Genomic DNA, 14,596 nt, shown 5'->3' with positions numbered 1-14,596 from the left:
CCAGAAGTTCCAGAAGCCTTATAATACTGAATTCCAAGAAAATCATGTGTAATGCCCTGCAACCTCCCTTACTTCAATTAAATGGTTTTTAAAAGTCTTCAATACGGTAGTATTTTCAAATTTGAAAGAATACTACAATAAATGTGCACATATCCTCTGCCTACATTTAAGAATTATTATTTACCACATTTACTTAATCTTTTCTGTTCCTGCTTTGCACTTTCCTTGTCGAAACATTTGAAAATCACCTGCAAACAGCATGAGACCTCACAGACAGTTCAACATGGTCTTCCTCAGGACATCTTCATATGTGACTACAATAACGTTGTCACTCCGAAGAAAATTAACCACGGTTCCATAAAATCCTTCTACCATTCTGTCTTCAAAGTAAATATTCCTTTTTTTAATAACATCAAAAAAGGTCCAATTACAGGGGTAAAATTAAACTTGAGTAATAAAAATGGCTAAAAAATTAAGTTGGATTAAAATAATTTAAAGTTAAAATGACACAGGAAAGAACATGTTTGACATTTTTTTCTATGGAGCCTCTCTGTTACACTGGATTAGGTAAACCGAGGAGCATTTCTTTTCTTCAATACCCAAACAGACCTGTGTAGGGTGCACAACGTTCATCGATCCTTAAAAAACAAGTAAGAATAACCAATTTCCTTGAGTAACTCTAAATTATAAACTCTCCTTAAATTCTAGGCAACAGCCCACATCAGGGCACAAAAGCCAACACTCACAGCTTGCTTTATGCCAAAATTAAGCATTCCACCTTCATAATCATAGACAATAGTGTGACAACTTCTCCAAGGGAAGACAGGAACATAAGTCAAGTCGACAGTATGGACCAAAATGGGGTCTTTGCTCCTGTCCCAGAAGCCCCTGGGGTTAAGCACACAATGACACGCCTGCCTGGAAAGGGACAGAGCAAATGGGGGAAATGGTTAACATGTCGAAAAACGACCCTGCCACTCATTCCTGTCTTCCTGTCATCACTATGTCCCTTGGGTTTTTAGATAAAAGAACCTGGCTAATTTAAACGTAAAGGCGCTGTGTCCCATGATATGAGAAGCCCACAGGATCCCCAAGAAGGCTGGGAGGACCAGACCTGGAATGTGCAAATATTAGGAACGGCATCCAAAATTTACAACAAAATGGGTCTATCCTGTGAAGATACTTGTCCCCCTGGGCACAGGTGCCTCTGCTGTTAGGGCTCCTGGAAGTTGCTGTGGCTTCTCAGGCTCCCTCTCCACGCCAGAACAGCTTCTGAGCAGCCCCAACTCTTCAGATCATAACTCCTGAGTCCGAACCCAGGATGGGCGCCTCTCCTGAGCACAGCCCAGATTCTAGCCTGCCTGCGTCCTGACAACAGGAATGACCAGGAAAGGCTTTTCAGCCGTGGGATCAGTGCTGCTGCTCTCTGCCATGACCCCAAAGAGAGTCGATCCCCTGAACAGTGTCTCTGACCCAGCTGACACCGCCTGTGCCCTAGATCCTGGCCCTGGGCCTCACTTCTCTGACAGAGCCGGGGGATAAGGGCTCACATTTTTCCTGTGAACACAAAGCACACAGTGACGCTGTCTCCAGACCTCCAGCCCCCATCGTCTCTGCACGTTCCTCCTTCCCGTGTGGGAGTGAGGCTCGGGTGTGGTCTCCAGAAGAAGACTCTGTAGCTCTGCCCCCTGGGGTTCCACCCGGGCTTCTCCAGGGACCCCATCACACACCCCAGGGGCACAAGCCAGTTAATGTCTCAGGGGACAGATTTTGAATGATAAGCAACATAAGCTGGCAAGAATCCAGCTGGCAAACGCTTGCCACTCTTTTCCTGGAAAAATGGTTCTGAGGGTCAATAACTCTGGAAGGTCTCTCTGGGAATGTCCTGGGGGCTGAGCACCCAGCTGAGTGGATTTGAGAAGCTCTGGCCGGCTTGATACCACATCTCCTGGGCTAGCTTCCCCCACCTTCCTGCCTCACGTGCCTGTTCCTGCCACTCTCACATGCTGGAGGCTTTAGGAAAGTGCTCACCCCGCAGCTGGGTCTGGACTCTGCCTCCTACAGGATGGGCTAAGGCGCATGGCATGGGGCGGGGAAGTGGCAGGGATCCGAACGTCCCAAGGCCCATGGCGCCGCAACTCTGAAAGCGGGGCACGTTTTCCAGATGACAGAAGTCGGGTGCAGAGGGATTCAATCACCGCGTGTCAGTGACAACGTCAGGGTTCGAAATCGAGTAAGAGGGAGTGTGGCTCCTGTTTCTGTCTTGGCAAGCGCTCCCCGCCTGTGCGCTTCCACTGCGGAGGAGGCGAGCAACACAGGAAGGTTCCATATGGACAGTCTCGAAGGGACGTCTCGGACACCGAAGTGGTTTTTCCTCACATGCTGGGCACTAGGGCCTCAGAGGAGTCTAGGAGCTTCTCTGACCCTTCTTTCCAAACCTCTTCCATGGGGTGGGCGGGCCGCTGGGTGGGTTGAGCCGGAACGAACAGCACTAGCAGAGGGTTCATAGGACAAGACGCTTACCGGCTCTGAGGGAAAGATGGCAAGAAAGGAAATAGGATTTAAGAACATGGAAGCACTTCCAGAGAAAGAACATTGTACAGGGATTTCCCATTCTGAGCTAGGGCTCCGCCAGCCAGAGGTCCAGCTTCTGCCTCTAACCAACCAGAGGCAAACGAATCGCTTCACACCTCCATTTGCCCCTCTGCGAAGTGGGGCTGTCTGGAGTCTCAGTCAGCCCATAGCTAAGTACTTCGTCAATGTAGGCAGAAGAAAAGAAGATGATGCCGTTATTAGAGCTAAGGAAGAGTGGTAAGAAGGAACCCAGCATCTTCTGGCGAGCCCCCCCCCTCCCCGAGAGCCCTATACCCCCCCACTCTACCCCGAAGACAGAATCCGGACCACGCGACGCCCTGGTCCCCTGATCCCCTTGCAGGACAAAGCATGACACTTGGCTTTCACCTGTCAGGAACGTGCACACAAGATGGCAAGTTGTGAGTGAGCAGCCTAAAGAAAGAGGCTTGGAGGAGGCGTCATCTCTCTGACACCAGTGACGGGGACAGTGAAGGCAATGTCCTCATCCATGTCCCACTGGCGGACTCAGGGTCCCGGCCTCCAGGGTACAAGGAGGAGCGGTGACAGCAGGCCAGTCTGTTACCTTGCTGGTCCTGCAGTGTTTCTGATGCTCGATCTCCAAAGCTCGGGCTGGCTCCCAGCCTGTTTTTCTTGACCCATCAACATAGACCGTGGCTGCCTAATATCTTTTTAAAATTTGCTTCTTCCATCCTTAAAGAGCCAGGGTGTACCATCTCTTTGCAACAAACAATCCTTTTGGAGACAGAGGCGCTAATATCTATCACACTCGCGTCCAAGAGATTCTGACATCATTAGCATTTTAATTTTACAGATGAAGAAACCGGGGCTTGGTAAGGTTAAATGACAGATCATCTAGCAAACCCCCATTCATTTGGCATAATGAAATACGGCTATGTCACCATAAAATGCCAAGTGTTACTCTTAATAAACAATTTCACGGAAAAGCCGCTGTCCCTGTGTGGACTCTTAATCAGCATCATTTACTAGCAAAGACTTGAGAGGAAGGAGGGAAAAAACTATCTTTCAGCAGGTCTGAAGCCCATGGAAAATAGCCAAGTAAATTTTTCAAAGAAAATTCATGTCTTTATGAATTTGCCTCTAGGTGGTAAACGCACAAATCAACAGGCAGAATACATTGCCTCTCACAGGAAAACACTGAAATTCTAATAACGATCAGCCCGGCGGCTCAATTGTCTCTCCTTTCCTTGTCCTTCTCCTGTTATTGCGATGATCTGCCCACATCCATGCCCATCTTATTACATTTTGAGATCCTTCAGGCACTTTCTAACTTTCTATTAAGGTATTTGTTATGGAAAGCTCCAAATTTTGCAAGTAAGTGGAGAGAAGTGTATCACGAATGCCTGCCCACCTGTCACCCTCCTCAAACCATTATCCACTCAAGACCAATTGTGCTTTGCCTATTTTCCTACATACTTTCCCCTCCTCCAGATTATTCTGAAACCATTTCTGGACATCAGTATCATTTCCAGCCACAAATGTCAACACATATCTTTAAAAGACAGTTATCTTTGTAAAATATAATCACAATTCCATTATCCCTGCTAGTAATTAGGTAATTCACTAATTTCAGGAAATGTCCAGGTGGTACTCACATTTCCCTGTTTCAGATACATTTTGTACCATGTCCTCATTAATGGGGATTGCCACAAAGCCCATAAACCACAGACGGTAGACAGGTCTCTTTCATAAACCACAGAGTTTCTTTCCCTCCTATTCTCTTTCCCTGTAATTTATGTGTTGAAGAAACTGGCTTATCCATCTTTATGAGCCAAGCTTCTGCTAACTGCATCACCATGAGGTCATATAAAACGTTCCCTGACCCCTTGTATTTGCTATAAATTAGGTCTAGAAACTTACCAGAAACAGATTAGAATTTCTGGCAATATGACTTCAAAGGTAATAATGTCTACATCTATTAGGAGATGTTTATGTTCTGGTCCTCTCTCTCTGATATTAGCAGTCATGGATGATCGCAGTTTAGAATCATTACTTTGCTAGGAAATTGCGTTTTTCTGGTAGGGCTGCCATCACAAAATACCACAGGCCCAGCGGCTTCTACCACAGAAATGCCTCTTCTCACAGTTCTGGAGGCTGGGAGTCCGGGAGGCAAGGTTGCAGCCAATTTGGTTCCTGGACAGAACTCTCTTCGTGGCTTACAGGTCACCCCCTCGCTGTGTCCTCACGTGGCAGAAAGAACAAGTGAGCTCCAGTGTCTCTTTCTCTTCTTATAGGAGCCCCAGCTCTGTCAGATTAGCATCCTACTCTAGGACCTCGTGTGTGTGTGTGTGTGTTTCACAATATAGTAACACTGAGGATACTGGGGGTAGGGTTTCTACATAAGAATTTGGGGGAGACATAACTTGAGTTCATAGCAGCATTGTAAAATTGGACCTTCTGACCCAATTATCACTTATTCTGCATTTATTAGCCTAAATACCCCTAAAAGAAAAACTTCTCATCGACTATTTGGATACACTGAGGAATACTTTATAATCAGAAAGATGAGGGTTCTTTCCCTCTCTTGCTGGTTTCTAAAATATGTGTTTGCGTATTATTCATCTTTGTTTTCCAGTGCTTTTAATATATCTGACATACAGCGTTAGCAAATGTTGAGTTGAGTTGCTCTCATATTGCCTTAACAGACAATACTAAACTTGCTGAAATCCCAATTTTCTTGAGAACATTTTCTCTCTAAAAATAAAATATTATTATGTTTACTCCAGATAAGATCTTCTTTTACACCCTTTAGAGCAAATATGTTGCTTAAGGATACATGATTAAGACGCTCTGAGGTCTCAATCGGAATGTGGACAATAGATCTCAAGAAATCCCTCCAAAACACAACCCTATAACCCATCTACAGACATTGATCAGCACTTTATCTTGTTAAGATGTCATCCAACACGCAGATTTTCTTTGAGATGTAATATTCGCCACCTCACACCTCACACTACAGAGACCGGAGCCCACCATCTGTATGTCACGCTGGGACGAAGCAGGAAGGAGTCGGTGAGAACAGAAACAAAGCAACGATCGCGTTTACAAAGGCTCTAGCTTCAATGACAGGAAATTAACTCCAGGGAAGACAACCAGGAGTCCGGCAGCAATCCCACTGGATCCTAGCTCTGGGCGCGCCAATCTTCCTTCTCAACTTCCAAGCACAGGCACACACACACACATACACACAGGTTCAAGCATACACATCTCCCCCACAGTTTCACTGAGGCTGCACACAGATTCCCTGACAGCCAAAATCAAAGGTAAAGCACGGGACTCCTGAGATCACTACGTTGTAGCATCACTCTATTCCCACTCCAGATTACAAGACCCTTCCCTCCTCTATCTCAGCTTCTGCAAGCAACCTCGAGTCCCTCCTCCAAACAGGTAGGACAATCTCCAAACAGGTAGGGACAATTGAAGTTTATATATATACATATAAAATTCATTTTTTTGCTTATTCAATATACATTATGGATATACACTAGAATGTGTGTATGTGTATTCCCACATGTCTCTCTCTCTATATATATATGTATAATTTTCTCTTCTTTTCCATTGGATCCCATGATCACTACATTGTAGGTATATAATAGATATGAATTAAATTAGTGAATCAACTTCTACAAACAGACCTGAATGAATGTGAGAGCAAGTAAGTGTGGGGATAGAGGGAGAAAACCATGTTAGTCAATTTGCTTTCAGAATTACTCACCTTAGGTCAGCAATTCCATTTCTTCAATAAATATTTTGAATAACATGTGGTGAATGAGTGATTGCATCATAAGGCTAAAATGACTCAGTGTAGCTAATCCATCCCCTGGATATACAATTATGCAAATGACTCCTATAAAGCACCCTGAAATAGGAACATACAAGCAGAGAGTGCCCCGCGGAAAGCAGGATGTCCCCCTAAGAGAGCGCCCAACGGTCCTGACACCTGATCAAATTATTGCTCCCTGTCCTGCTCTATTTTTTTTTCCTTATTATGAAAGAAAACACAATCTTGAAGATTTTTTCTAAAAATCATGGAGAGGTGAAGAGAAAGATCTGAATATCTATACAGTATCATTTTGTTGGTCTAGTTTGGTTTCACTTTATTTTATTTGAGGACTTTTGTGTTTGGGGAGGGGGTAAGTTTCCATTCAAAAGGGAGGAGAAGAAGGGAATTTAGAGACTATGCACCTGCCATGGGTCAAACACAATACCAGCTGGTTCCTTTCAAGAGAACGCTGTCAAGATATATAGATATAAATAATGATAATTATTTGTAAAATAAAGAAATAGAAACTCAGAGGTCAAGTAGCTTTCTCAAAGTCGAAAAGCAACAGAAGTGGAAAAGCCAAAGTCTGAATCTAGGTCTGTGGGCTTCAGAGCCCCAGGGTCTTTCAAGACATGGCTTCGTACCTCCTCTCAGGCACAATGATGCTTTGGCACAAAGACGCTTTATTTCCCATTAAGGGAGCACACCCATGTGCCCAGAGTTCGTAGTTTAATATCTCCTAAGTGCCCTCAAAGAGTTCAAAGAGTTTGCAGAGGCCGAATAAAACAGGTATGCAGCTTTGCTCTTCGCATGACCTGTCCCTTCTGATAACACATGGGGGGGAGCACGAAAATAGCAACAGAAATAATATCATACAATGCAAAACTTGGACATGAGAAAATACAGTAGAACGATATGCACTCAGAAGGAAACTATGAGTGTTCAAACATCACACTGTCTGTCCTTTAAAGGGCCACGGATTTATGGACACATATTCGGGGTTTTCTGGTCACCTCCCACAGCTAAGTGTCCGAGTTCTAAGCCAGTCAACACTGGAACACTAATGCTTCAGCCAAAATCACCACACCGGCCAGCAACCGACAGGGCAATCAGTTTCACTAGCGATGAAATGCCTATAGAAAGAAAGTCATTTTAACTTAATGAGTTTACACCATTTCTGTTTCCAAAAATATCTACCATCATGCAATGATCCTTTCAGAGTTGTTCTTCCCCAGCGATGGCGCCATTTAATCACAGGGCACTGCGACTCAAGCTGAACTCGGCTTTGTTGGTGTCCAAACAGCATTTGGCTGATAGGCTTTCCCCTATGTTCACGTTCTGTCACTGAATATGGAAGTGTAGGTGTGTCTATTTGCAAAACACTCATCGCTACAAAGTCAAAAGAAATTTTTATCTTCTTTTTACCGCTAGACAACCTAGAAAGTGTTCACTCATTCATCCAACAAACTCTCTTCAGGGGCCTTACCAATGTCATTCCTGGCCCTCACCACAACCTGCCACAGCAAGTTCGACAAATTCTACTTGCCCAGTCAGGCAGGCACCACTTGGAAAGGTCAAGACTCCACTCACATCTGTCTGAATACCCAACTATCATACTATCATATCAATATAATATCTATATAATATCTATATAACTATAATGTCTATAATATCTAATAACTATAATATCAACTATCCTGTCCTATGACAATCTACCTATCTGAACATTGTATATGAAATTATTTTCAACTGAAAACAAGAAACTGGGGTGCCTCAGTTTGTGAAGCGTCTGTCTTTTCCTCAGGTCATGATCCCGGGGTCCTGGGATGGAGCCCTGCAGCCGCCGGGAGCCTGCTTATCCCTCTCCCTCTGCCTGCCATTCTGGCTGCTTCTGATTTCTCTGTCAAATAAATAAATAAAATCTTTTTAAAAAATAAATAAAAATAAAAACAAGAAACAAAATCAATACCACATCAGTGAAAACACTAAAAAAGGAAAGATTATGGATATGAGGACCCAAAGTAAATTATAAAATGTAACCTTTTACCCTTATGATCTCTGCTTTCTAGCCCTACTGTTCTGTTTTTATGGAAATATCCAGATTATAAGTAGAATGACTACAACCTTGGGCAGGTTTGGGGATCCGTAAAGCCCGATAATCTAGAGTAATAGCAGGGATTGCACTCAAGAAGACATTATTATTCATTCATCAAATTCAGGAAAGAAGCTTTCTAGCATCATGCAAAAATTATTTTTGGCCTCAGCAATGATTAAAATCTTCACATCATTTTTATCTCCCTCCAATACCCAAGAGAAATGAAGCCCTATGACCTTCTAGTACAATACTAAAACCTGGTATTGGCTGCCAGTTTGCACAAAGCACCAGAGAAGCAGTAATAAGGGTGGGGAGGGGCTCAACATACCATCGTATCAATAACACGCTGGTTTCACCTCCAAAGCCAGTATCAACCCACGGACAGTGGCTGCCTAGAATGCCGTACTTGGGAGAGATACCAGCTTTATCAGAGTTCAGGAATCAATTAGCAATTAGGCAGAAGAGTGACTGCTGTCTTACCATGGATAGTGGGTTGAATGGTGTCCCCCTAAAAGATTCGTCCACATCCCACTTGGAAGCACTGCAAATATTACCATATGGTAAGAGAATGAAATTACACTAATGTGATTAAATTAAGGATTATAAGAAGCATCCTCTACCTGGATTATCAGAGTGGGACACCCGTACTTCGAAGAGTGAGGCAGAAGGAAATTTAATGGATGAGAAAGACACAACATAACAACGGAGGCAGAGATTGGAGTCAAGGTCAAGGAACGCCAATGGCCACCAGAAGCTGGGAGAAGCCAAGAATGGATTCGCCCCGAAGACCCTGGAAGAACACAACTCTACGGACACCTTGATTTCGGACTTCCGGCCCTCCTAAGTGGGAGAAAAAGCATTTCTGGGGTTTTCAGCCATGCAGTTTGTGGTCATGTGTCAGGGCCGCCACAGGTAAGTAATGGACCACGTGTCTATCATTTCTGTAACTCGAGCTCCGTCATGTTAAAGACGGCAGGAGAGCGGGCACTGGGCAAACACTGCACAGGTGTGCTGAGAGGAAGGACGAAGTTTGCAAAGGGAGAAATGGCCGGCTTCAGGCGTCAGCAGAAATTGGTAACTGGGTCACACGTAAGCACAGAAACCAAGAAACTAACTGACACTGACCCAGCAGCCTGGAGTCGCGCAGGGAGAAAGCAGGGCACAGCGACGGGGCACGCGGGCTCCGGAGACACAAGCCTGAGGTCGAACTCACTTTCGCTAGAAGCCTGACCTTGTTCCAGTGCCCAAACTCTATCTTCCAGTTTCCTCATGTCTAAAGTAAGTAAAGTACCTATGTCGCGGGGCTGCGGTGGGGATTAGCTGAGATGATGCATGGAAAGGAAAGGCACTCCTTGGGGGGGTTTGGCTCAGTTCCGCACCACTGCAATAAAGCGGCTGTTCCAATAAATCCCATCAAACGATATTCTTGGTTTCCCAGTTCATATAAAAGTTATATGTTTATACTATATTGTAGTCCATGAAGTGTGTAATGGTCTACTAAGTATATAAAAACAATGCGCATATAACACAATATAAAATTACTTGATTGCTAAAAGCTGTTAAGCGTCATCTGAGCTTTTAGGAAGTCATGATTTTCTTGCTGGTGGAAGGTCCTGCCTCAGTGCTGGGGGCTGCTGAAGGCTGGGGCAGCCGCGGCAATTTCTCCAAATAAGATAACAGTGCAACGGGCCTCACGGATCAATGCTCACCCACGATTTCTCCGTAGTGTGCGATGCTGTTTGATAGCCACCTACAGCCAAGCTTCTTTCAAAACTGGACTCCGTTCTCTCAAACCTGCCGTTGCTTTATCATCTCTGCGTCTGTCAGACTCCCAGTCCTCTGCTGTCATTTCAACAATCTTCCCCGCACCTTCAGCAGCAGGAGACCCCATCCCATGGAACCACGGTCTCTGCTCATCCACAAGAAGCAAATTCTCCCCCGTTCGAGTTCGATCACGACCCGGCAGCCCGTCAGCCCCATCGCCGGGTCCCACTTCCGATTCTAGCGCCCCCGCTGTTTCTACCCCATCTACAGCCACTTCCTGCCCCAAGCTCCCGAACCTTGTAAAACTGTCCAAAGCCCAGTCTCTGAGCAGCATGACACAGGGAAGCGCAATACAAAGAGACGGGCCTCTATTCAGAAGACCGTCCGGCACGTGGCTCATATTCCGGCCACTTTAGCATTTACCATCATCAGTGTCAGTGTCATTGGCATTAGGATTTTTATCACGCTGACAGAAGCAGGAGCCAGGAAACCAGACAAGAGATCAAATGATAAATACACAAACCACAGATATAAATCTGCTGTGTGTACCACCAAGTTTCTTTAATTCCTTCCTGTTTATCTCATTTCTGTCTCCCTGGACATTAAAGGGGACAAACAGCTTCTGACTACTTTGGCAAGCCTTTGGAAGAGAAGTTTGTGTGGGCATTTTAACAAATACCTTTGAATGTCTTCTATCAACCTGGACACCAGGGCTCTGTGCTCAGCCCTCCTCACAGAGGAAGGGTCATGGCTGACGCCCCCATATGGATTCCCTGCCTCACCTTCCCACACAGCCTCTTTGTTGCCACCTCCTTGTAGGGGTCAGTCTGTCTGCTGCCGCAAGATTATAAAATGTTAAAAGCTACAACCCAACCACTCCTGTTGCTTGAATGCAGAGATGAACACACCGAGGCCCAAGGAAACACAGGACTTTCCCAAATTCCACACCTAGTTAGAGGTACAGTCAGATTCTCTTATGATCACAAAATAACAAGGATTCTTTAGGAAGGCACAGGAGAATATTCCTCTCTGGAGGATTCTAATAAGTTCCCTCCTCACTTTCTAGTAGGGAGAAATGACAGTGGCCTCACCTTTATGCTCTGGTGTCCAATCACATCTCAACAAAGCAGCACAATGATTCAACCTGAGTGAAAACTGTTTCTAGGACAAACACACCAGCAGATTATTTTAACTTATCCTCCTCTGGTGTAATATTCACAAAACACCTAGGAACTAATTAGGCTGGTTCTGGCACATTTCAGAATCAGTGGACAGCCAGTACTATTCTGTTTTATACTGTATCATTGAAATATATTTGAAATCAAGACATAAGATGCTTCCAGCTTTTTTGTTTTTTCTCAAGATTTCTTTGGCCATTCTGGATCTTCCATGCTTCCACATAACTTTTAGGGTTTTTTTTTTTTTTTTCTATTTCTGTAAAAGCTGCCATTAGGGTTTTGAGGGGAACAGCAATCAATCTGTAGATCACTTTGGGTAGCAGGAATACTTTAACATTATCAAGCCTTCCAAATGATGAATGTGAATGTCTTTCCATTTGCTTTTGTCTTACTTAATTTCTACCATCAATGTACTGGCATAAAGACAAACCTACAAACCAATGAAACAGAATAAAAGCCCAGAAATAAACCTGCACATATACAGTCATCTGATCTTCACTGAGAGTGCTAAGAACACACAATGGGGAAAAGGACAATGGGGATTCCCTGTCTTCAACAAACGGTGTTGGGAAGACTGTATATCCAGGTACTAGAGATTGAAATTGGATCTAATCATACACCAGACACAACAATCAACTCTTAATGGCTTAAAGATGTAAACACAAAACTGTAACTCTCTAAAAAAACAAACAAACAAACAAACAAAAACAAAAAACACACACAGGAGAAGAAAAACACCGTCTTGGCAATGATTTCCTGGCTATGACTCCAAAAGCACAGGCAACAAATGAAAACAGACAAGTGGGACTACATCAAACTAATAAGCTTCTGCACAGCAGAAGGGAAAAGACAACCCACAGAATGGGAGAAAGGACTAGCAAACCACATTTCTGGTAAGGGGCTAATTTCAAAAATGTATAAGGAACTCATACAACTGAACAGCAAAAATAAAATAAAGATAACCCAGTTAAGCCATCTAGATAGGAAAGGAAGAAGTAAAACTCATTATTTGTAGATAATCTAATATTACATACAGGAAACTATAAAGACTCTGCCAAAAAACTGTTAGGACTAATAAATAAGTTCAATAAAGCTGCAGTGTACAAAATCAATATGCAAATACCTATTGCATTTTTAACACTAACAATGAGCTATCAAATAGACAAATTAAGGGGTGCCTGGGCGGCTCAGTGGGTTAAGCCGCTGCCTTCAGCTCAGGTCATGATCTCAGAGTCCTGGGATCGAGTCCCGCATCGGGCTCTCTGCTCAGCGGGGAGCCTGCTTCCCTCTCTTTCTCTCTCTCCCTCTCTGTCTGCCTCTCCATCTACTTGTGATTTCTCTGTCAAATAAATAAATAAAATCTTTAAAAAAAATAGACAAATTAAGAAAAACAATCCCACTTAAACTGCATCAGAAAGAATAAAATTTCTATGGAAACACAAAAGATCCCAAATAGCCAAAGCAATCTTGAGAAAAAAAGATGAAGCTGGAGGCATCACACTCTGTGACTTTAAACGACATTACAAAGCTGTAGTAGTCCAAACAGACACACAGATGACTGGAACAGTGGATCCATAAATAAACCTATGCATACGGGGTCATTTGATTTATGACAACGGAGGTGAGAGTAATTCATGGGGAAAGGGCTGTCTTTTCAATAACCAGTGTTCAGAAAACTGAACAGCCATATGCGAAAGAATGAGACAGGATCATTGCCTTAACACCAGATATAAAAATTAACTAAAAATGGAATAAAGATTTGAATGTAAGACCAGAAATTATAAAACTCCCAGAAAAAACCATAGGGGGTAAGCTCCATGACATCACTCTTGGCAGGGTTTTGTTTGGTTGGTTGGTTGCTTTTTTTGATCTGACTCTAAGGGCAATGGCAACAAAGGCAAAAATAAATAAATGGGAAAACACCAAACTAAGGAGCTTCTGCACAGGAGGGAAAAAACAACAACAAAATGAAAAGGCAACCTACTGAATAGGAGAAGATATTTGCAGGTGCTATATCTGATAAGGGATTAATATAAAAATATATGTAAAGAGCTCATACAACTCAATAACAAAAAAAGTCTCATTTAAAAATTTTAAAAAGTGGTCTCTGAATAGAAATTTTTCTGAAGAAGATAAACAAATGGCTTACGGGCACATGAAGAAACACTTTAACATCACTAATTATCAGGGAAATGCAAATCAGAACCACATTGTGATATCTTACAACCATCGGAATGGCTACTATCAAGAAGACAATACTGGGTATTATACACAAACGATGAATCACGGAAACTACATCAGAAACTTTCACGACTCATCAGTCTCATGTGCTAACGAGGGGTCAGAGCCAGCGTGAGAAAGATGTAAAGATGTGCTTGCCTGGAAGAAGGACAGAGGAGCGGAGCTCTACACAGTGATTACAGATGTGACACGGCCTCTTTGAGGAACCGGAAAGCTGAAAGGAGTCAGAGGGAAGGAAAAAGGGGGATTGGGGGGGTCTGAGAAAGAGGAGAAAGGGGGACCCAGGAAAAGGTGGTCCATGGAAAGGAGATCAGACAGGAGCTCACAAAGCCACGTTACTGTAAAAAGACAGATTCCAAAGGCAGGACATGTAAGTGGGAACACGGTCTAAGGAAATAGCATTTCCAGTGACAGTCATGCTTTCTACCCTAACGTTGTTCTAGAAGGGAGGAAAAGAACACAATAAAACTACAAAGGATATGGGGTGCCTGGGTGGCTCAGTCGTTGAGTGTCTGCCTTCAGCTCAGGTCATGATCCCAGGGTCCTGAGATGGAGCCCCGCATCGGGTTCCCTGTTCAGTGGGGAGCCTGCTTCTCCCTCTCCCACTCCTCCTGCTTCTGTTCCCTCTCTCACTGTGTCTCTCTCTGTCAAAAATAAATAAATAAAATCTTAAAAAACACTACAAAGGAGCAAAGATGGTTTCATTTTTAAAGAGAAACAATAGGTAATTTCTCAATGATTTTCAAAGTAAGCAGCATAATGTAAAGATATTATTTTTAAATTTTAAATTAAAAAAAATTTTTTTAAATAATTTTTTAGAGAGAGAGTGAGTGAGTAGGGGGAGGAGCAGAGGGAAAAGGAGAGAATCTCAAGCAGACGCCCTCTGAGCGCAGAGCCCAATGTAGGACTCAATCCCATGACTCTGAGATCATGACCTGAGCT

At 43.6% G+C, this 14,596-nt stretch overlaps 1 long non-coding RNA gene across 2 annotated transcripts in view; it reads right to left on the bottom strand.

Annotated features, from left to right (window-relative positions):
• Positions 1-374: 374 nt before the first annotated feature.
• The window catches only part of LOC131835122 (uncharacterized), a 75,768-nt gene continuing 61,546 nt past the window's right edge, over positions 375-14,596 (bottom strand). For both annotated transcript variants that reach the window (XR_009355096.1, XR_009355097.1), the window contains exon 3: positions 375-2,528. This is a non-coding gene — a long non-coding RNA (uncharacterized LOC131835122). The remainder of the gene's footprint in view (positions 2,529-14,596) is intronic.

Source organism: Mustela lutreola, chromosome 1, assembly GCF_030435805.1.
Source record: "Mustela lutreola isolate mMusLut2 chromosome 1, mMusLut2.pri, whole genome shotgun sequence".
Classification (NCBI taxonomy): Eukaryota; Metazoa; Chordata; class Mammalia; order Carnivora; family Mustelidae; genus Mustela; species Mustela lutreola.
This window is presented reverse-complemented; position numbering and strand designations above follow the sequence as displayed.